Here is a 22,052-nt window from a genome sequence, read left to right as displayed (position 1 = left end):
GCGGCGCCGGTCCGGGGGCACAGAGGGGAGAGGTGTGGCAGGGTTTGAGTCTGGAGACATGGAATACTGGATGTATCCGCAGTGAAGCTGGCAGGTTCAGCCTCACTGCGGCTGGACTGAGGACCTTCACGATGGTGAAGGGTCCTATAAATCTGTCCTTCAGCTTCTGGGATTCCGTTTGCAGAGGTATGTCCTTTGTGGATAACCAAACCCCCTGCCCGGGCTGGTATGCAGGGGCCGGGGAACGCCGGCGGTCTGCATGGGCCTTAGCCCTCGTCCGGGCTCTGAGCAGGGCAGAGCGGGCGGTACGCCACACCCGACGGCACTTCCTCAGATGGGCCTGGACCGAGGGCACCCCGACCTCTCCCTCCACTAGCGGAAACAATGGGGGCTGGTACCCCAAACACACCTCAAACGGGGAGAGGCCGGTGGCAGATGAAACTTGGCTATTATGAGCGTACTCGATCCAGGCCAGATGGTCACTCCAGGCCGTCGGGTGCACAGAGGTCACGCAGCGGAGGGCCTGCTCCAGTTCCTGGTTCGTCCGCGCTGCCTGCCCGTTCGTCTGGGGGTGGTACCCAGACGAGAGACTGACAGTGGCCCCCAGTTCCCTGCAGAAACTCCTCCAGACCTGGGAGGAGAACTGAGGACCACGATCTGAGACAATGTCTGCTGGAATCCCATGCAGACGCATGACGTGGTGGACCAGGAGGTCTGCAGTCTCCTGGGCTGTCAGGAGCTTCGGGAGGGCCACGAAATGGGCCGCCTTGGAGAACCGGTCCACTATCGTTAAGATGGTGGTGTTGCCCTGGGACGGCGGGAGGCCCGTGATAAAGTCCAGGCCGATATGAGACCAGGGGCGACGAGGCACAGGCAGAGGCTGGAGGAGGCCTTGGGCCTTGTGATGGTCGGCTTTGCCCCTGGCACAGGTGGTGCAGGCCTGGACATACTCCCGGACGTCGGCTTCCATAGACGCCCACCAGAAGCGCTGCCGGACCACTGCCACGGTCCTTCGCACCCCTGGGTGACAGGAGAGCTTGGAACCATGACAGAAGTCAAGGACCGCAGCCCTGGCCTCTGGTGGGGCGTACAATTTGTCCATCGGACCTGTCCCCGGGTCCGGGCTCCGTGTCAGGGCCTCCCGGACGGTCTTCTCCACGTCCCAGGTAAGGGTGGCCACGACAGTGGACTCGGGGATGATGGTTTCAGGGGGGTCTGACAGCTTGGTCTTGACCTCCTCTTCATGCACCCGGGACAGGGTGTCAGATTGTTGGTTCTTTGTCCCGGGGCGGTAGGTGATCCGGAAGTCAAAACGCCCGAAGAACAGCAACCAGCGGGCTTGCCTGGGGTTCAGACGCTTTGCGGTCCGGATGTACTCCAGGTTCCGATGGTCCGTGAAAACCGTGAATGGTACCGATGCTCCCTCCAACAGGTGTCTCCACTCCTCAAGAGCCTCCTTCACCGCAAGAAGTTCCCGATTGCCGACGTCATAGTTCCGTTCGGCTGGGGTCAACCTGCGGGAAAAGTAGGCACATGGATGGAGAACCTTGTCGGACTCCCAGCTCTGGGACAGCACGGCTCCTATCCCTTAGTCAGAGGCATCCACTTCAACAACAAACTGGCGCTTGGGATCGGGCTGCACCAGAACCGGTGCAGTCAAGAATTTTCAACTCCCTAAACGTGGCTTCGCACCAATCCGACCAGGTGAAGGGGACTTTTGTGGAGGTCAGGGCTGTCAGGGGGCTAACTACCTGACTGTAGCCCTTGATGAACCTCCGGTAGAAATTTGCAAAACCGAGGAACTGTTGTAGTTTCCTACGGTTCGTTGGTTGGGGCCAATCTCTCACCGCCGCAACCTTGGCCGGATCAGGGGCAACGGAGTTGGAGGAGATTAGGAACCCCAAGAAGGACACAGAAGTGCGGTGGAACTCACACTTCTCACCCTTCACAAACAGCCGGTTCTCCAACAACCGCTGTAGGACCTGACGTACATGCTTGACATGGGTCTCAGGATCCGGAGAAAAGATGAGTATATCGTCTAGATATACGAAGACAAACCGATGCAGGAAGTCCCACAAGACGTCATTAACCAAAGCTTGGAATGTCGCGGGCGCATTGGTGAGGCCGAACGGCATGACCAGGTACTCAAAGTGACCTAACGGGTGTTAAATGCCGTCTTCCACTCGTCTCCCTCCCGGATCCGAACCAGGTGATAAGCATTCCTAAGATCCAATTTTGTGAAAATTTGGCCTCCATGCAGGGGCGTGAACACTGAATCCAACAGAGGTAATGGGTATCGGTTGTGAACCGTGATCTCGTTCAGCCCTCTGTAATCAATGCATGGACGGAGTCCGCCGTCCTTCTTGCCCACAAAAAAGAAACCAGCACCCATCGGGGAGGTGGAGTTCCGGATCAACCCGGCAGTTAACGAGTCCCGGATGTAGGTCTCCATTGATTCGCGTTCCGGACGTGAGAGGTTGTACAGCCTGCTGGACGGGTACTCAGCGCCCGGTATCAAATCAATGGCACAATCGTACGGATGGTGCGGGGGCAGCGTGAGTGCCAGATCCTTGCTGAAGACGTCAGCAAGGTCGTGGTACTCGGCCGGCACCGCCGCCAGATTGGGGAGGACTAAAACCTCCTCCTTAGCTGTCACACCGGGTGGAACCGAGGATCCTAAACACTCCCGGTGGCAGGTTTCGCTCCACTGAACCACAACCCCAGACGGCCAATCAATCCGGGGATTGTGTTTTAACACCCATGGAAAACCCAAAATCACTCGGGAGGTAGAAGGTGTTACATAAAACACAATCTCCTCCCTGTGATTCCCAGACACCACCAACGTCACTGGCTGTGTCTGGTGTGTGATTAGTGGAAGAAGGGTGCCATCTAGCGCCCGCACCGACAATGGTGACGGTAAGGCCACTAGAGGGAGCCCAACCTCCTTTGCCCATCTGCTATCCAGCAGATTCCCCTCACAGAATACAGACCATGTGTAAGACAGTATCCATTGAAACCTGATGCAATTGAAGGAATCAGGCCAGTAATAGAGGATTTATTAACAGCAGGAGTAATAGTGCCATGTCCAGATTCACCATGTAACACACCCATATTTCCTGTGAAAAAGGCTCCGCCCTCAGTGGGGTGGAGAATGATTCAAGATCTGCAGGCAGTAAATGCTGCTGTGATTAAAAGAGCACCATGTGTCCCAGATCCACACACCTTGTTAAATTCGCTGAGACCAAATTCTAATAGTTTCTCAGTAATTGACATAAGTAATGCATTTTTCTCTGTGCCAGTACACCCAGATAGTCAATTCTGGTTTGCTTTACCTTTAAAGGACAACGATATACATTCACTAGATTACCGCAGGGTTACGCAGAGAGTCCAACTATTTATTCTCAAGTCATGTCAGCATGTTTAGCCAATTTCGTTCCACCGGCAGATAGCCAACTATTAGTGTATGTTGATGACATTTTGATTGCCTCTGACACACGAGAAAACTGCATAACTGACACAGTAGCATTATTATGTTTCTTATTTGACAATGGCCACAGAGTGAGTAGAAACAAAGTTCAGTTGTGTAGGGATAAAGTAAAATATTTAGGACATGAGTTATCAGCCACAGGGCGCACGATCCTGTCTGATAGGAAGGAAGCAATTTTGCACGCTCCAAAACCACAAACCAAAAAGCAGATGATGTCATTTCTTGGATTAACAAATTACTGCAGGGCATGGATTCCTTGCTATGCAGAGTTGACTAGTCCACTTTCTGATTTGATGTACAAAGATGATATTTCAATGTCAACCGTGTTGGAATGGAAGAAGATGCTGAGGAAGCCTTTGTAAAAGTAAAACAAACATTAGTGTCATCCACAGTTTTGGCACTACCAGATTATAGTAAACCATTTACTCAAACAGTTGATTGTAAGAATAAGTTCATGACTAGTGTTTTGGTTCAAGTGTATGGCTCAAAATTGAGGCCAGTTGGCCTACTACTCATCTAAATTGGATGCAGTAGCAAGTGCTTTACCACCATGCGTACAGGCTGTTGTTGCGGCCTCTATGGCTGTTCAAAGTAGCAGTAATGTTGTTCTATTCCATCAGTTGACATTGAAAGTTCCACATGCAGTCTCTGCACTTTTGTTGCAGACAAACATGAGCCTTTTGTCCCAGCAAGACATCTTTCGTGCATGTCCTTGCTATTATCACAGCCACACCTTACGATAGAGCGCTGTACAACATTGAATCCCTCCACATTGATACCTTTACCTGAGGATGGTGAGCCGCACAATTGTCTTGATGTAGCAACAGTTTGTACAAAAGCACGCCCAGACCTCCGGGACACACCCATCCCAAACAGTACAATCGTGTATGTGGATGGTTCTTCCACCAAAAATGCTTATGGACAAACACAATCTGGATATGCTGTCGTCACAAATTCAGAAGTATTAGATTCTGCTTCATTGCCATCGTCATTTTCAGCACAAGCAGCTGAATTAGTTGCTTTAACTGCAGCTTGCTATCTGTTTCAAGGTACGGCCGTATCAATTTATACAGACAGCCAGTACGCTTTCAGCACAGTGCATGTGTTTGCAAAACTGTGGGAAGAGCGTGGAATGGTGACATCATCTGGAAAGCCAGTGACTCATGCCACTCTCCTAACTGCCCTACTGCAAGCTGTGAAGTTGCCTCAACAAATTGCTATATGCAAATGTGCGGCTCACACTAAAGGCTCTGACAGTGTTTCAAAGGAAATGATTTTGCTGACAGAGTAGCAAAAGAGGCAGCAGCAGCTTCTTCTATTTTTGTTATACAGGAAACAACTCCAGATTTGTATATAGGTCGTACACTGCTTGCTGATATGCAACAGCAGGCAACAGACAGAGAAAAACAAATGTGGATAGCTAAAGGCGCTACGTATGCAAATGACTTGTACGTATGACCACAAAAGAAACCCATATTGCCAAAAAATATGTTTAAATGGGCAGCTATTATGAGCCATGGCGTGACGCATGTCTCATCAGGGGGTATGATATCGCAATTGCAATCTATTTTTTTCTTTATGGGTTCGATGCATATGCAAAACAGCATTGTAGAGCATGCATGATATGTGCAAAACACAACTCACAAGGCAATTTGAGACCCCAAAGAGGTAAATTTCCAACACCACAATATCCCTTTCAAGTGATTCATATGGATTATATACAGCTGAGTAAACATGAAGGGAAGGAATTTTGTTTAGTCATAATTGATGCCTTCTCAAAATGGGTAGAATTGTTCCCTACAAAACATGCAGATTCACTTACAGTGGCTAAAGCATTATGCAAAGACATCATCCCACGATTTGGAATACCAGAAACAGTCTATTCAGATAACGGAGCGCATTTTGTTAATGCAATAGTGCAATACGTAGGAGAAGCACTACAGGTTAATCTCAAAAATCATTGTGCTTATCATCCACAAAGCGCCGGATTAGTGGAAAGGATGAATGGAACAGTAAAAAACAGACTTAGAAAGACAATGGAGGAAACAGGCAGACCATGGACACATTGTGTAGATTTGGTAAAAATGTATATAAACATAACTAGTACCATGGGGTTGACACCGTATGAAACATTGTTTGGCAGAAAATATCGATTGCCATATTATGGACAAATTTGGGATGTACCTGAGGAAGCCAATTTGGCGGATTACATGAGAAAAATGTTAGAAGGACAACGAGGGAGAGTTCCAAACACTGATGATCCCATTTCTCCACAGGAGGACCCTAAAGTGGTACCTGGAGACTGGGTGTTGATAAGAAGCATCAAGAGAAAACACTGGCATTCACCTAAATGGGAAGGGCCCTATCAAGTACTACTCACAACACCCACAGCTTTGAAAATTGGGGAAAGAAGTACATGGATTCATTTAACTCACTGTAAGAAAGTCATTTCTGCAGACACAGACAAACAGTAAGAACAGTAGGACAAGACTAGTAATAGTGTGTGAGCTTGGTGTTAAGATCCAGGTTAGACACGAAAGCTAGCAGAAGACATTAAGAAGCCACTGTTCTGAACATAGGTGTGCTGTAGTGTGCAGAAATGGCGAAAGAAAAAGATAAAAAGAAAGGGGGTTTCTGGACCCCACGGACAGTCCTTGTTATGCTACTTTTCTTTTTGAATTGGTATTATTATTAAAAGCCATGAGCACGGGACATGATAATACGGATCACATCCACAGATTGCAGAGACCAAAAAGAAGTAACAAAGACCCCAGTCCGATAATCAATGCCACAGTACATAGCTGTGATGGGAATAATGCATACCGATTTGGTGTACAGGCCTGCATTCCTAGAAATACTTCTGTGATCATCTCTGTACCATATAGTGCTCTTATCCATGGAATGCCGGATGGTGACAGAGGGACTAATTACGGAAATAGTTTCTCATGGTATATGACCAACGATCAACAAGATAGGAGATGGGAAACGTTGGTAGCCGATGAATGGAGTAGATGGACACCAAGATGGGCACAAACCGAGTGGGCTAAGTACCAGAGTCAAAGTCTCAAAATGTATCAAACAGATGATAAGCTGTCTATAGTGGTGAATACCACAGAAAAAGGAACCATATTCCCACCTGATATAGAGGGAGACTGTTGGTTGTTCCTCCTTTGGGTATACAAACAAGGAAAAGATCCGTATTTCCATTTCTTCCTCTGTGAAACAGATAGAGTACAGCAACCAATATTGACCGACTTAAGTACGTCAAAGGGGGTGTCCATACAAGCAAAGGGGGTGCCCATACAAGCAAAGGGGGTGTCTGTACAAGGCACAAAAGACATGAAGGCAGATGACTGGTTCCTAGTAACTACAGGAATTAGTGGACAAAATAACAATTGGCTTTTAATGGCAGAACAAGCAGGACTAGCAGCAAAGAAGGACTGTGTTGTGTGTATGGGACCCAGACCTATATTACAGGTAATACCGGCAGCATTACCCAAAGACTGTCTACTGACTGCTATGACACAGACATACATTGCGGCAAACAACAGATGTTCTAAGTGGGACAAGATCTATCCAGTGACCAAATTGACTAAGATTAAACCTTTATTCTCAAGCAAAGTTGGGCATGCTAACCATACATGTGTACACTTGACAGGGACAAGTAAGACTTTGGGTAGCTTAAACCACACCGCCTGGTGTAAGAATGTGGTCCATAGTACTCCCACATTCAAACCTGTCGGGAGGAGTGACGTATGGTGGTGGTGTGGGGATAACAGAATCTTTGACAGACTGCCACGAAATGTGTCAGGTTATTGTGCATTAATATCATTATTGTTACCAGTTGAAGCCATACCCATGACCCCTGAAGACGTTACGACATATGCAGCCTCTCTTATTCCTGAAGATTGGCAGAAAGACGTAGCCAGACATAGAGTGAAAAGAGATTGGAAAGGAGTGGGAAATCCAACATATATTGACGCAATAGGAGTCCCCAGGGGAGTGCCTGACGAGTATAAACTGGTTAATCAAATAGCAGCTGGATTCGAATCTTCCATCTGTTGGTGGTGCTCCATTAATAAAAACGTGGACAGAATAAACTACATCCACTACAATGTACAGAAATTAGGAAATTGGACTGAGGAAGGATTTAAGGCTGTCCATTCACAGTTAGAAGCCACGTCCCTTATGGCCTTCCAGAATCGCATTGCTCTGGATATGTTGTTGGCAGAGAAAGGAGGTGTTTGTGCCATGTTCGGAGAACAATGCTGCACATTCATTCCCAACAACACAGCTGCAGACGGCAGTCTCACTCAAGCCATTGACGGGCTGAGAACGTTGAACAGGAAGATGAAAGAGCACAGTGGAGTAAACACCGAAGGCTGGGATTGGTGGCTGGAAGGGATGGGAAAATGGAGGTCTTTGATTTCTTCACTATTAGTGTCTATAGCAGTATTTGCTGCAATTCTAACATTGTGTGGATGTTGTTGTATTCCATGTCTCCGAGGCCTTGTAAATAGAATGATAACCACAGCAATAAGTCCAGGACCAGGAGGGGGTCCAGCATCATATCCACTTCTGGGGACAGATGACGACAAGGAGGACGATGGCTCTCCTGACCTGTACCCAGACCAATGGAAGTATGATGACCCAGACACCGATGATGGTGACAATGATGACATCACCTCTGGGGTGTAAGCCTATAGAGAAAACATACCATGATGAACCTCTTAGTGAAAATCTCAAAAAGAAGTGCTAAGCTGAGTGATGCCTACTGTATGTTTAACAGGCGATAAACAGGAGGGGAATGTTAAAGATTTTGTATATATGTTATCACTGTTAAACGTTTGTACATTTGTCTTCTTTCTCATGAGAACGGTGTTGTGCTGTTTTGCACTTCACCCTGAGAATGTATGTGTTATTCAACCTTGTTTTAGCTTTGTCTTCTTTCTCATGAGAACGGAGATGTGCTGTTTTGCACCTGTCTTAATGCAATCCTGAGAATTCAATTTTGTTTTAGCACTCTGGGGTCAATCTGAGCTGGGAATGAAGGACTGGATGTACTTATTGTTATAACATAACTTTGTTTTCGCAGCCTCTAACGACTGGGAGCAAGAGAACGTTTGACTATTGTGATGTGGTGTTTAGTGTGAAGGAGTGTGGAAGACAGGACACTTCAGGCAGATGCAGAACAGCTGATACCTGCAACAGACGAACGAGATGTGCTGACCTGAAGTGTTCTTCCTTACAGCTGCACTTGACGTATGCGTTTATGTTATGGGAAGAAACTTGTCTTGCGTCATTACCCCCACCCTTAGGACAAGTTTCTTGTTTATGTGATGAGGGCGTCTCTTAATAAAAAGAGCGGAAAAGCAGGCCAGACTTTAGTGTAGCCTTGGTGTACAGCCTGGCCGCACTCCGCGCGTAATATTTGATTTTCTGTCTCACTGGTGTTTCTTGACTCTGTTTGTCTTGTTAAAGGTTTTAAAAAATGTTTGGAGGAGAAAATACCCAACAGTAAGGCCACTAGAGGGAGCCCAACCTCCTTTGCCCATCTGCTATCCAGCAGATTCCCCTCTGACCCCGTGTCCACCAGTGTTGGGGCGTGAAGGGTTAGATCCCCACTCAGGATCGTGACTGGGATTCGTGGAGATTGTCGGGGTTTCCCCACGTGGGTGTTGTGACCCACCCTTAGCCCAGTCTCTAAGGACGAGTGCTGCTGTTTTGACCGTTTGGGGCATTCTCTCTGTGTGTGCTCGGTAGAGCTGCAGAGAAAACACTCTCCACGGATCAGCCTCCTTTGTCTCTGATCTGATTGTTTTTTGGCCCTGCTCGTTTCCATAGCAACGTCAGCGGGGGGAGCTGTTGTCATCTGGAGAGCCCTGGCAGTGGAGCATGGGGAAGTCGGCTCCCTTTCAGACCCGGGAGGAAGAGGGACGGCTTGTTCCTGACCACGCCCCTCGTCTCGCTCCCGTCGGTGTTCCGTTAATCGGTTGTCTAACTGTATAACCAGGTCGATAAGCCCATCTAAATCCCACGGCTCATCCTTCGCCACCAGGTGCTCCTTAAGGGCCAGAGACAGTCCGTTTACAAAGGCGGCGTGGAGCGCAACAGCATTCCAGCTGGCTCGCGCTGCGGAAGTCGACTGCATACTTCGCTGTGCTCCGACGCCCCTGCCGTATCGACAGCAGCACACTTGAAGCGGTCTCGCCTCTATGAGGGTGGTCGAACACCTGTCGGAACTCCCTCACAAACTCAGTATAAACCGTTAGGAGCCGTGAATTCTGCTCCCAAAGCGCCGTAGCCCAGGCGCGTGCCTCTCCTCGAAGCAAATTGATCACATAAGCCACCCGGCTGGCGTCTGCTGCGTACATGACGGGACGCTGTGAAAAGACGAGCGAGCACTGCATCAAGAAGTCCGCGCACGTCTCCACACAGCCTCCGTACGGCTCCGGAGGGCTTATGTATGCTTCAGGGGAAGGTGGGGGGGTTCGTTGAACGACCAGCGGAATGTCTGTTTCTGGCACATGGTCAGCAGGAGGAGGTGCTGCAGCAGCGCCCTGAGCACGCGCTTCCACCTGGGCGGTGAGAGCCTCCATCCTACGATTGAGAACACTGCTCTGCTCGGTAACTAAGTGCAACCGAGTGGTAAAGGCGGTTAAGATGTGCTGCAGCTCACGCAACACGCCTCCTGCTGGCGCCTGTGCACCTCGCTCTTCCATTGGCTGTTCAAGCGATGGTTGACGCCCCTCGGGATCCATGACGCTGGCTGAGAAATCCTGTTGTGAATGTGTCGTGACACAGACCCACAACAGGGGGCGTTAATGAACGGACAATGGATAAGCCAAAAGTAACAATTTAATGTTGTGAATCGCACAACGACGTACAGACAATAACAATATGGTGGACTGTCAATCATACACCAGGTGACGTGTGGGCAGGCTCGACGATAGAAGACGCCTGGCGAGAGAAGAGCCAGATCCCCACACAGCTTCCACCACCAACGGAGCTGAAGAACACCGGAGCCGCCAAGCCCTGCGCCCCAGGTGGCCGCTGTCTTCAGCAGTCAGACCCGGTACTGCTGGCAGAAAACAGAGACAGTCCTGATGAGTGTGAGTTCGCACACTCAGTAATCCCACAGTCAGTGTTTAGTTAGGAGGGAGCACCTCCAATCACACACTTGTGCAGCTCCTGTTTCACCACTTATCTGGTTTGGGGTGTGAGGGGAAGCCGTCGCTGATCACACCAAACGCCAATCCCACAGATAAGGACACACCAGGAAAACGGCTGCAAAGAAGTTCAGATTATTACTTTGTAAGTCAGCAGAGAAAATTACCTGAATGGTAGCTGTCACTCCCAGTGGCTCCGGCGCCCTCTCGTGCTTGAAGCCCGCACTCCAAGCAGGGCGCCATCTGGTGGTGGTGGGCCAGTAGTACCTCCTCTTCAGCGGCCCACACAACATCCCCACTACCAAACACAGTTGCATCATCAGCAAACAAAATACATCTCACAGACTTGGACTTCCTCTGTCACATCACATTTTTTTGCAATCTGCATGTTCCTTTTTGATGGTGGATTATGCAAAAGTTGCTCATTCACTTCCCCTCAAGGAAGTGTGATAAGTCCTACACTGTTAAGTATTATGATAAATAATGTTTTCTCAAATATTCACTTAGGTATTGGTAAATCATTGTTTACAGACGATGGAAGTTTATGGAAAAGGGGGGAAAATGTTAAATTTAATTTTATTGTGGGAAAGTTACAACAAGCTGTAACTCAAGTAGAAGTTTGGGGAAGGAAGTAGGGCTGTTGTGAAAGTGTAGGAACACGGACCCACAACAGGGGGCGCAAATGAACGGACAATGGAGAAGGTAAATAACAAGTTTTACTGTTGTGAAACGAGCACAACCAATACAACAATCAACAATTTGGGATTAAGCCGAATTCTGCTGGTGTCGTGTGGGCAGGCTCGAAGGTAGGAGACGTCCGTCCGAGTCGAACCGGAACCACCCAGATCTCCTCTGCCACCGAACCCTGGAAATACTGGAACCGCCAAGTCCCGAAGTCCCAGGTGGCCACTGCCTCCGCTCGTCGGATCCGGTACTGCTGGCAAGAGAGAGCAACAAACACACAGGTGTGGATGCGGCTGCACCCAGTAACACGGAGAGGGAAGAAGCCGCCTCCACCTCTCGTCACGTTAAAACAGGAAGGTGAGTACTTATCCAAGCAATTGGCTTTCGGTAGTCAGCTGTCCTGAAAGGTGTAACACGTATTATCAAATATACAGAATATGCTGCAGAGTAGTTTACCTCTATCTCAAGGCGATATCTCGGCACTGAGGTGGAGACGCCGTCCTCCTGATATACCTCGGTGCTGAGTAGAACAGCTGTGTCTGGTGATGGGTGACAGCTGTCACCCAGGCTACTCCCATGATGCGGCAGCGCCCTCTAGTGCCTGGAGCCCGCACTCCAGGCAGGGCGCCCTCTGTTGGTGGTGGGCCAGCAGTACCTCCTCTTCAGCGGCCCACACAACAAGGGCTTTAGGTTCTCTGTTGAGAAGACTATGTTCTTTATGAGGAAGAAAATTGGAGAAACTCTAAAACTGACACTGTATAGTAAAAAATTTGGACAAATTGTCAAGTTTTAAGTTCTTGGGATTTTTTTTTTATTTTTTATTTTTTTCTAGACTTACATTGAGGGGTCATATAATGAAAGTGGTTGACAAATGCAAAATGTGATGAACACAATGAGATGTCTTGCTTGAATTGAGTGGGGAGCAGATATGGTACCCTGAAAGCAATTTATATGTATTTGATAAGATCAAGAATGGAATATGGTAGTTTAGTGTATGGATCTGCCTCCAAGTCAGTTTTGTCTTGGTTGGATCTTGTTCAAGCTGAGGCTCACAGGATATTTACAGGAGCAGTGCATTCCTCTTCAGTGTGTGTTCTGCACTTTGAAACAGGAGTAATACCACTTAGCTTGTATCTAAAGCAAATTCAGAGAGACAATCACCGGGTTAAAGTAGTGATCTGGCCAAACTGGGAGAGAGAAGTGGCAAAATTGTCAAGCTTTGGATGGTCAGGAGAAGTAGTAGCAAAGGAACTAACACTGCATGACTCAAGTCTTATGTCCAAGAGTTTTGTGGCCTCCTGTTCCTTTGTGGCAGCTAGAGATAGCCAAGGTTGACTTTGCACTACTTGAACTTAAGGCAGTGAATAATAATGGAGCCCTAGAAAATGGATTTCATGAGTATGTAACAGAGAGGTACCAAGAACACTTTTTACTTTTCACTGACAGGTCAAAGGATCCAGAAACAGGTGCTACTGAAGCAGCTTTTGTAGGCCAAAGATGGCATATTATGTCATGCAAGAGAACATCAGATGTATTGAATATGTTCACAGTGGAGTTATTCGCTGTTCTGATGGCAGTCCAGTGGACAGCACAGATAGATCATTGTCAGGTGTCGGTGTTAAGTGGCTCAATATCAGTTATCAATAATACTGGGACAGGTTCATCCAGGAGTCAGTAAGACCTGATTTACGACATTCTTTTGGCGATTAAGGAGGTGGCAAGGAAAGGGTGGAGATAACATTGATGTGGGTTCCAGCGCATATGGGTATCCCACCAAATGAAAGGGTGGATAGGTTGGGCAAAAAAGCTGTGACAAAAGAAAACATAGACATCAGTATGTCTTTACAAAGCAGAGGGTAAGTGTATTGTCAGGAGGGAAATAAACCTACAATGGCAAAAATGCTGGGAGCCGTAGACTAAGGGTATATACACTCGAAAAACTGATGCACTGGATAAACTCAATTCAGTTATGAGCAGGATTTCCATCTAATAAATATATGTAGGCCCAACTCAAATAAAGCGCATCCATGCAAGGTAATTTAATTTAATTCAGAAATCCTGCCCATAATTGAATTGAGTTCATCTGATGAGTCATTTGTTTGAGTGATACACTCAAAACCTGACTCATTGGATTGGATTCCATCTAATAAGTATATGTAGTCCCAACTAAATTAAATTACAGTATCTTGCATAGATGTGTTTTATTTGAGTTGGGACTACATATATTAATTAGATAGAAACCCTGCTCATAGTTGAATTGAGTTCATCCAATGAGCCATTTTTTGAGTGTAGGCAGAGGCACTGTATTTTCAATAGCTAGTAGAGTGACAGATTCAGTAAATAGTTGTAGAAGGGTGGAAAAGAAAGGGTGAAGTCACTATTGTTAGAGTGAGAACAAAGGATTGTTAAATGAGCGCGAGATCTGTACGGGAAAATATCAGACCAAGGTGTTGAACAGTATTCTCTTCCTCCTAGGAAAGCATCAGCATGGACTATGTTTGGAATGTCAACAGACAGAGACAGTGCAGCATGTTCTCATGTATTAATAGTAAGTCTCTTCATCTACTCCCTCGTTGGCACTCAGGGTCGCCATAGTAAATCCAAGGTGGATCTGCATGTAAATAATTAATTCTAGAGAAAGGCAAGAGCTTCCTCGTAATTTAGAAGAATAGGCCTGAAAGAAGTTTCTGTAGGAAGTATTTTAGACACTGGACTCACCAAGAGGATTTAGTACTGCTACACCCCTGGCAATAATTATGGAATCACCGGCCTCGGAGGATGTTCATTCAGTTGTTTTATTTTGTAGAAAAAAAGCAGATCACAGACATGACACAAAACTAAAGTCATTTCAAATGGCAACGTTCTGGCTTTAAGAAACACTATAAGAAATCAGGAAAAATAATTGTGGCAGTCAGTAACGGTTACTTTTTTAGGCCAAGCAGAGGGAAAAAAATATGGACTCACTCAATTCTGAGGAATAAATTATGGAATCACCCTGTAAATTTTCATCCCCAAAACTAACACCTGCATCAAATCAGATCTGCTCGTTAGTCTGCATCTAAAAATGAGTGATCACACCTTGGAGAGCTGTTGCACCAAGTGGACTGACATGAATCATGGCTCCAACACAAGAGATGTCAATTGAAACAAAGGAGAGGATTATCAAACTCTTAAAAGAGGGTAAATCATCACGCAATGTTGCAAAAGATGTTGGTTGTTCACAGTCAGCTGTGTCTAAACTCTGGACCAAATACAAACAACATGGGAAGGTTGTTAAAGACAAACATACTGGTAGACCAAGGAAGACATCAAAGCGTCAAGACAGAAAACTTAAAGCAATATGTCTCAAAAATCAAAAATGCACAACAAAACAAATGAGGAACGAATGGGAGGAAACTGTAAGAAAACGCCTAAAGGAAATGGGATTTACATACAGAAAAGCTAAATGAAAGCCATCATTAACACCTAAACAGAAAAAACAAGGTTACAATGGGCTAAGGAAAAGCAATCATGGACTGTGGATGACTGGATGAAAGTCATATTCAGTGATGAATCTCGAATCTGCATAGGGCAAGGTGATGATGCTGGAACTTTTGTTTGGTGCCGTTCCAATGAGATTTATAAAGATGACTGCCTGAAGAGAACATGTAAATTTCCACAGTCATTGATGATATGGGGCTGCATGTCAGGTAAAGGCACTGGGGAGATGGCTGTCATTACATCATCAATAAATGCACAAGTTTACGTTGATATTTTGGACACTTTTCTTATCCCATCAATTGAAAGGATGTTTGGGGATGATGAAATCATTTTTCAAGATGATAATGCATCTTGCCATAGAGCAAAAACTGTGAAAACATTCCTTGACACATAGGGTCAATGTCATGGCCTGCAAATAGTTTGGATCTTAATCCAATTGAAAATCTTTGGTGTAAGTTGAAGAAAATGGTCCATGACAAGGCTCCAACCTGTAAAGCTGATCTGGCAACAGCAAGCAGAGAAAGTTGGAGCCAGATTGATGAAGAGTACTGTTTGTCACTCATTAAGTCCATGCCTCAGAGACTGCAAGCTGTTATAAAAGCCAGAGGTGGTGCAACAAAATACTAGTGATGTGTTGGAGCGTTCTTTTGTTTTTCATGATTCCATAATTTTTTCCTCAGAATTGAGTGATTCCATATTTTTTTCCCTCTGCTTGGTCTAAAAAAGTAACTGTTACTGACTGCCACAATTTTTTTCCTGATTTCTTATAGTGTTTCTTAAAGCCAGAAAGTTGCCATTTGAAATGACTTTATTTTTGTATCATGTCTGTGATCTGCTTTTTTTCTACAAAATTAAACAACTGAATGAACATCCTCTGAGGCCGGTGATTCCATAATTTTTGCCAGGGGTTGTATATTCCTTGATGTCTTGTGATAGGACTGCTATCACCAGAACCGCTGATTAATGAACCAAATAGTTTTTCTAATGCTGGGATGGTTAGCAAAGGGGTTGTCATGAGCCCATTGAATTACTTCCCTCTTCAGGGTGCTGGGGACTATGAACCTAATTAGCAGGACAGCCCTGAGGTCTAGGATCCCCCTAGATGCTGCTCTGACCTTATCCTCAATACCCCAGGTAAGAGCAACAGGTAACAGGTGGAAGGCAGAACGGGTTGTGGCACGGGATGGTAACTGCATATATATATATATATATATATATATATATATATAGAGAGAGAGAGAGAGAGAGATAGGCATGTCGCAACTTGTCCTCTGACACGCCGAAACGGAGGTGTTCAAGTTGCGACATGCCTATCTCGGCTTTCAATGCTTACCAGTCAAGTGAGTTGTAAGAGAAATTGTGGAGAGCTGGGCATGTCCCAACTTGTCCTCTGACACGCCGAAACGGAGGCGTTCTTTGTCTCGCTCGAACAGCGAATCGGTCGTGATGCACAAAGCCTCTGCGCAGATTTCCACGACAAAATCTCTTGTTAAAAGTGAAATCTGCCGGAAAATGGTTGATGTCCAGCTCTTGTGATAACCAGAGAAAGTGCACACGACGGTCCCAGCTCCACACAGCCATCCATTTAGAAATAATCCGGTGGTTCGTGCCTGTCATCGCGGCTCGGAGCACGACGCGCCGAGGGACATTGTGGGCCATCCTTAAAGCTGTAGTAATAGTCTTTATTCTCTGTGAAGCCCGTAAAATTTTCACCGAAAGCCAGATAAATTTTTCGAATGGTTTCCAGGTGCCAGTCTCTAACAGCTTCTGAAAAAATTCTGATGGAAAAAAAACCCAAATCATTCCGCCATTTCCAGACAATGAAAATCCAACGACGGGGCGGGACCACTCCTTCCACAAGGCGTGCTCACAGGCGAATGATGTCACCGACAGGCGTGGAAAAACTCACGCATGCGCACGAGGGTTCAAGCTTGTCTGACGTGAAAACATATGAATCAAATCCATATAGTTAAAAAAAAAATAAAAAGGTACAATACTTTATGGACAGACCTCATATATATATATATATATATAGGCATTATAAAGGCTTTTACCCTTTATAATGGGTCGGAGCTATTTAACCACTCTGTAAGTCTGATGCGTGGAGTGGTGGAAATCAATGACGTCCCAACACATCCCTTTTTGCTAATGCAAACTGCTGTCTTTAACATAAATATGGGACTACTCCGAGATTCCAACTGGCCAGGGGAGTGAGCCAGGGGTGTCTTGATTGATTGTTTCTTGATTGCAGCGCAAATTCTTGCAACTTACATCTCAGACAGTAACATTCGCGGCATCTCAATCGCTGATAGAGAAGTTAGTATTAGTCAGGTGGCTGATGACACCACTCTGTTCTTGCGTGACTCTGACCAAATTCCTATCGCTATAGGTCTCATAAAGAATTTCTCTGAAGCCTCAGGCCTTAAACTTAATGTAAATAAATGTGAGCTCCTTCCTATTAAGCGCTGTTGTCAATCGTCGTTTTACTCTATTCCTGTCAAGTCTCAAGTAACCTACCTTGGAGTTATTATCTCCAAAAACATGGAAGAAAGATGCAATCTGAACTTCGATCCTGTCATTGATAAAACCAAAAATAGTCCGGCGGCTAAGGGACAAATTTTAGGGGAATCATGCACTCTTATACAAAAGCGCCAAAACTTTATCAGAGGTACTTTATAGTGTCCTGAAGTATATAAGATCAGGAGACATTGAATCCATAAACGTCTACACTCTAAAAACTTGGATTTAAGAGAATAACCATTTTCAGCCTTCTACAGCATATAATTCATGACAAACTCTTATCCAAATGTCTTTTTAAGTTCATAATATAAACTTGAAGGTTTTGAAAAATGTGTTAAGGCAAAGTAGGGATGCTTCGAATGTACTTCAGTGTGCTTACACTCTTAGAAAAAGCGTTAATCTAGGGAAAGTGACTAAATATTGTCTAACTCATTGTGAATATCAATATACCTATGCAGTATAGCTGTTTGCGAGCATAGGGCAAAGGAAAGATGCTACTCATGCACTCTAACATATTTACACTCTAAAATAACAACAGTGTTTGAACGGAAAGAAATGCATTTTTATTAATTACAAGAAATCAATTTTGTTTTTATGGCCATAACCATTATTATTATTATTGTTGTTGTTGTTGTTATCATTATTATTTTATGTTATTGGTATTAAGACGATTATCACCATTTTTTTAACTGAAAACATTGTAAATACCTGGTTGGCAAACTTCCTAGATATGAACAAATGTTTCATGAATATTTTTAATGAACTACTCTCTACAGCTTTCATGCTAGGAAGATCACAGTGACCTAATTTTATGTCTCAGAGGTAGAGGCCTGTTAAAGATCCCTACAAATCAAATCAAATCAAATCAATTTTATTTATATAGCACCAAATCACAACAAACAGTTGCCCCAAGGTGCTTTATATTGTAAGGCAAAGCCATACAATAATTACGGAAAAACCCCAACGGTCAAAACGACCCCCTGTGAGCAAGCACTTGGCAACAGTGGGAAGGAAAAACTCCCTTTTAACAGGAAGAAACCTCCAGCAGAACCAGGCTCAGGGAGGGGCAGTCTTCTGCTGGGACTGGTTGGGGCTGAGGGAGAGAACCAGGAAAAAGACATGCTGTGGAGGGGAGCAGAGATCAATCACTAATGATTAAATGCAGAGTGGTGCATACAGAGCAAAAAGAGTAAGAAACACTCAGTGCATCATGGGAACCCCCCAGCAGTCTAAGTCTATAGCAGCATAACTAAGGGATGGTTCAGGGTCACCTGATCCAGCCCTAAGTATAAGCTTTAGCAAAAAGGAAAGTTTTAAGCCTAATCTTAAAAGTAGAGAGGGTGTCTGTCTCCCTGATTCAAATTGGGAGCTGGTTCCACAGGAGAGGAGCCTGAAAGCTGAAGGCTCTGCCTCCCATTCTACTCTTAAAAACCCTAGGAACTACAAGTAAGCCTGCAGTCTGAGAGCGAAGCGCTCTATTGGGGTGATATGGTACTATGAGGTCCCTAAGATAAGATGGGACCTGATTATTCAAAACCTTATAAGTAAGAAGAAGAATTTTAAATTCTATTCTAGAATTAACAGGAAGCCAATGAAGAGAGGCCAATATGGGTGAAATATGCTCTCTCCTTCTAGTCCCCGTCAGTACTCTAGCTGCAGCATTTTGAATTAACTGAAGGCTTTTCAGGGAACTTTTAGGACAACCTGATAATAATGAATTACAATAGTCCAGCCTAGAGGAAATAAATGCATAAATTAGTTTTTCAGCATCACTGTGACACAAGACCTTTCTAATTTTAGAAATATTGCGCAAATGCAAAAAAGCAGTCCTACATATTTGCTTAATATGGGCATTGAAGGACATATCCTGATCAAAAATACAGGCCTGAAATGAGTTCTGTACCTCTTTCCATTTTGAAACATACCACCCTGCTAATGTATAAGGATGTACGACGACGTATGACGCCGCAGGCCGGACGATACATGATCACATAAGCTCAGTATAGCTTTGCACTAGTTGCAGTAGCCATTCTCTACAGATTAACAATGTCCAATCTTGATCACTGGCCCCTACATAATAACCATATGATCGTATTGTCATATGAATAGCAAAATATACACTGTATTATAACCATGCAAACACCCTTTTAAAAAAAGCAGGATACAGGGCTAAAATCAAATGTCTCCCGCTTTGACATGACTTAATATAACCTAAAGTCCCTGGACAAAGTTTGGCGCTTTTGTAAAAAAGTGCACGATTCTATCCCTTAACTGCTGACTAAAAGAAACTGAATCATTGGCTTCAAAGAGACTTATCTTTAAGAGGTAGAATTCTGTTATCTAAAGCAGCGGGGATTTCTAGATTGACCTATGCAGCTCTCTCTTTGAACGCCAATGCTTCAAAGTGTAAAATCATTGATAAATTGCTGTATAGATTTGTTTGGAAAAACAAGACCCACTTTATAAAAGACAGGGTGCTAATGAATTCATTAGACTCTGGAGGTTTAAACTTTTTCGATTTCACCTCCTTAAACTACACTTTTAAAATTAATTGGCTCAAAAAGTTCTTCTTAAATCCCAATTCCATGTGGAATTTCATTCCAAATTTTATTTTCTCAAAAATAGGTGGTCTCCCATTTCTTTTAAAATCACACTACAAATTGACAAATTACCCATAAAATTGGCCAATTTTTTATAAACAAATGCTTCTAGCCTGGTCACTGTTGTATAAACACTCATTCTCTCACCACACCTTTCAAATTTGGAACAATAGTTATATATTGTATAAAAACAAATCTCTATTTTTCCTTAACTGGTACAATAACAATATCATTTTTGTTTGGCAACTTTTCAATAGTCAGGGGCTTCTGATGTCTTACTCTGAATTTTTATCATCTTACAAGATTCCAGTTACCCCAAAGGAATACGCTGTTGTCATGAATGCAATGCCCCAAGGTGTGCTGATGCTGTTTAAGGGAGGGGTGCTATCTTCTGCAAGGCCCCCTGATTTGCCAATTTTTGAATCATCTCTGGGCAAAATATGTTTTTCTTCCAGCCCTTCCATGAGAAACAAAAAAATTAGATCTTTATTCCAGAAAAACATTGCTACTATTCCTTATGTTATTCATTATTGGAAGCAGTTTGTGCCTGATATTAACTGGACTACTGCATGGACTTTATCTCATAAATACTTGATTACAAACAAAGTTCGAGATCTGTGCTTCAAACTTCTCCACAGATGCTACCCTGCAAAAAAGTCTCTTCAGAAGGACATGGACTGCAGCTGCTCTTTTTGTTCTCAGGCCAATGAAACTGTCATCCATCTCTTTTGGACACGCCCTCTAACTGATCCATTTTGGAAAGATGTGAAGACTCTTGATACTCTAAAATATTTTAAGTGCTGACAGGTTATCTTTTTTATATTTATTTATTTTATGTGTGAAGCGAAAACGAACTATTTTGTTGAACACAGAAAAAACGTTGACACCTACAAAAAAAAAAAAAAAAGTATTTTCATTAGGGGGATTTTCGGGGGTGGGGAGCAGTAAATATTTGAAAAAAAAAAACAAAAACATCTGTCTCTGATATTTGAGGGGAAGAAAAGCCCATGAAAGTTTGCCGAATTAATTTCCGCATCGGACTATAGAATGTCTATGGTTATTTAGGTCAGGCATGGATTTGGGCAGCCCCAGTGCGCTGTTATCTTCGGTCTTGTTAGCATTAGAGGACCAGAGTTATTTTTGGCTCCGACAACGCTACTTTTAAAGTAGAATTCCTTCGTGAAGAGGGTGAGTTAACTATTTGTAGAGGATTTTCTGTTTTATCGTGGATGGATGTTGCGTGGTGTTGATAGTGATTCCTGTCGAGTGGGGATGTTTTAAGTTATTTGGCATATTGGCTAAGGGCTAAGCTAACTAGCCGCTTTGTGCTCTGTCGACGACGTCTGCTTATTATGTTCAGTAAGTTCAGCCAACTGATGTTACTGTATTAATAAGCACCGTGTCTTTCAGATTTGTAATGAAAATCGCATTGTTTTATTTGTATTTCTGTCTTGCAGAAACCATTATTTCGTCCATTCATCTAAACTGTTGACGCTGTAAACAAAAACAAAACATTCATGATGATGTCACTGACAGAGTGCAGTATGAGACAGAGTGCAGCCAGCCCTGTCCTCATGTCATGCACTGGCAGGTGCGGGGTTTGGTTGTCTTAATGTGCGCACACGCAGGCGAGCCACAAATGACTGGAACGTGCGTAAATGGTTACAGTAGTTGATAAAACGTTCTTGCCGCTATTGTTTCTGTATGACAACGTTGCTTTTCGTGCCACACATGGACTAGTCCTCAGCGATACAAGGATGTTATGTGCAGCTCGTCTGACCTTGAGTTATTGATCCGTTCAGATATAATCAGCGTTCGTGCAAGACGTCGAACTTGGGAGGCTAGACGAAGTTTGGCGATAGTCAAATGGAACGCTGACGTTACAGGAACTACGCAAAGGATGAGGAACCATCAAGAAAGCAAAACAAAATACGGACGAATTGTGGTTGTCATTGAGATGCGTTCATTTTTTTTAAACAGATTAAAAATTCAGATGAAGCGCCAGATACAGCAACAAAGCTGGACGATGGTTAAATGATGTCAGCGTGAGTCCCGATTTCTTGTTTTGTTTTGGCTTTAGTGCCGTGTGACCGGGGCTTAAGACCAGAGGAG

This window comes from Thalassophryne amazonica, chromosome 18 (genome assembly GCF_902500255.1).
Source record: "Thalassophryne amazonica chromosome 18, fThaAma1.1, whole genome shotgun sequence".
In the NCBI taxonomy this organism is placed as follows: domain Eukaryota; kingdom Metazoa; phylum Chordata; class Actinopteri; order Batrachoidiformes; family Batrachoididae; genus Thalassophryne; species Thalassophryne amazonica.
This window is presented reverse-complemented; position numbering follows the sequence as displayed.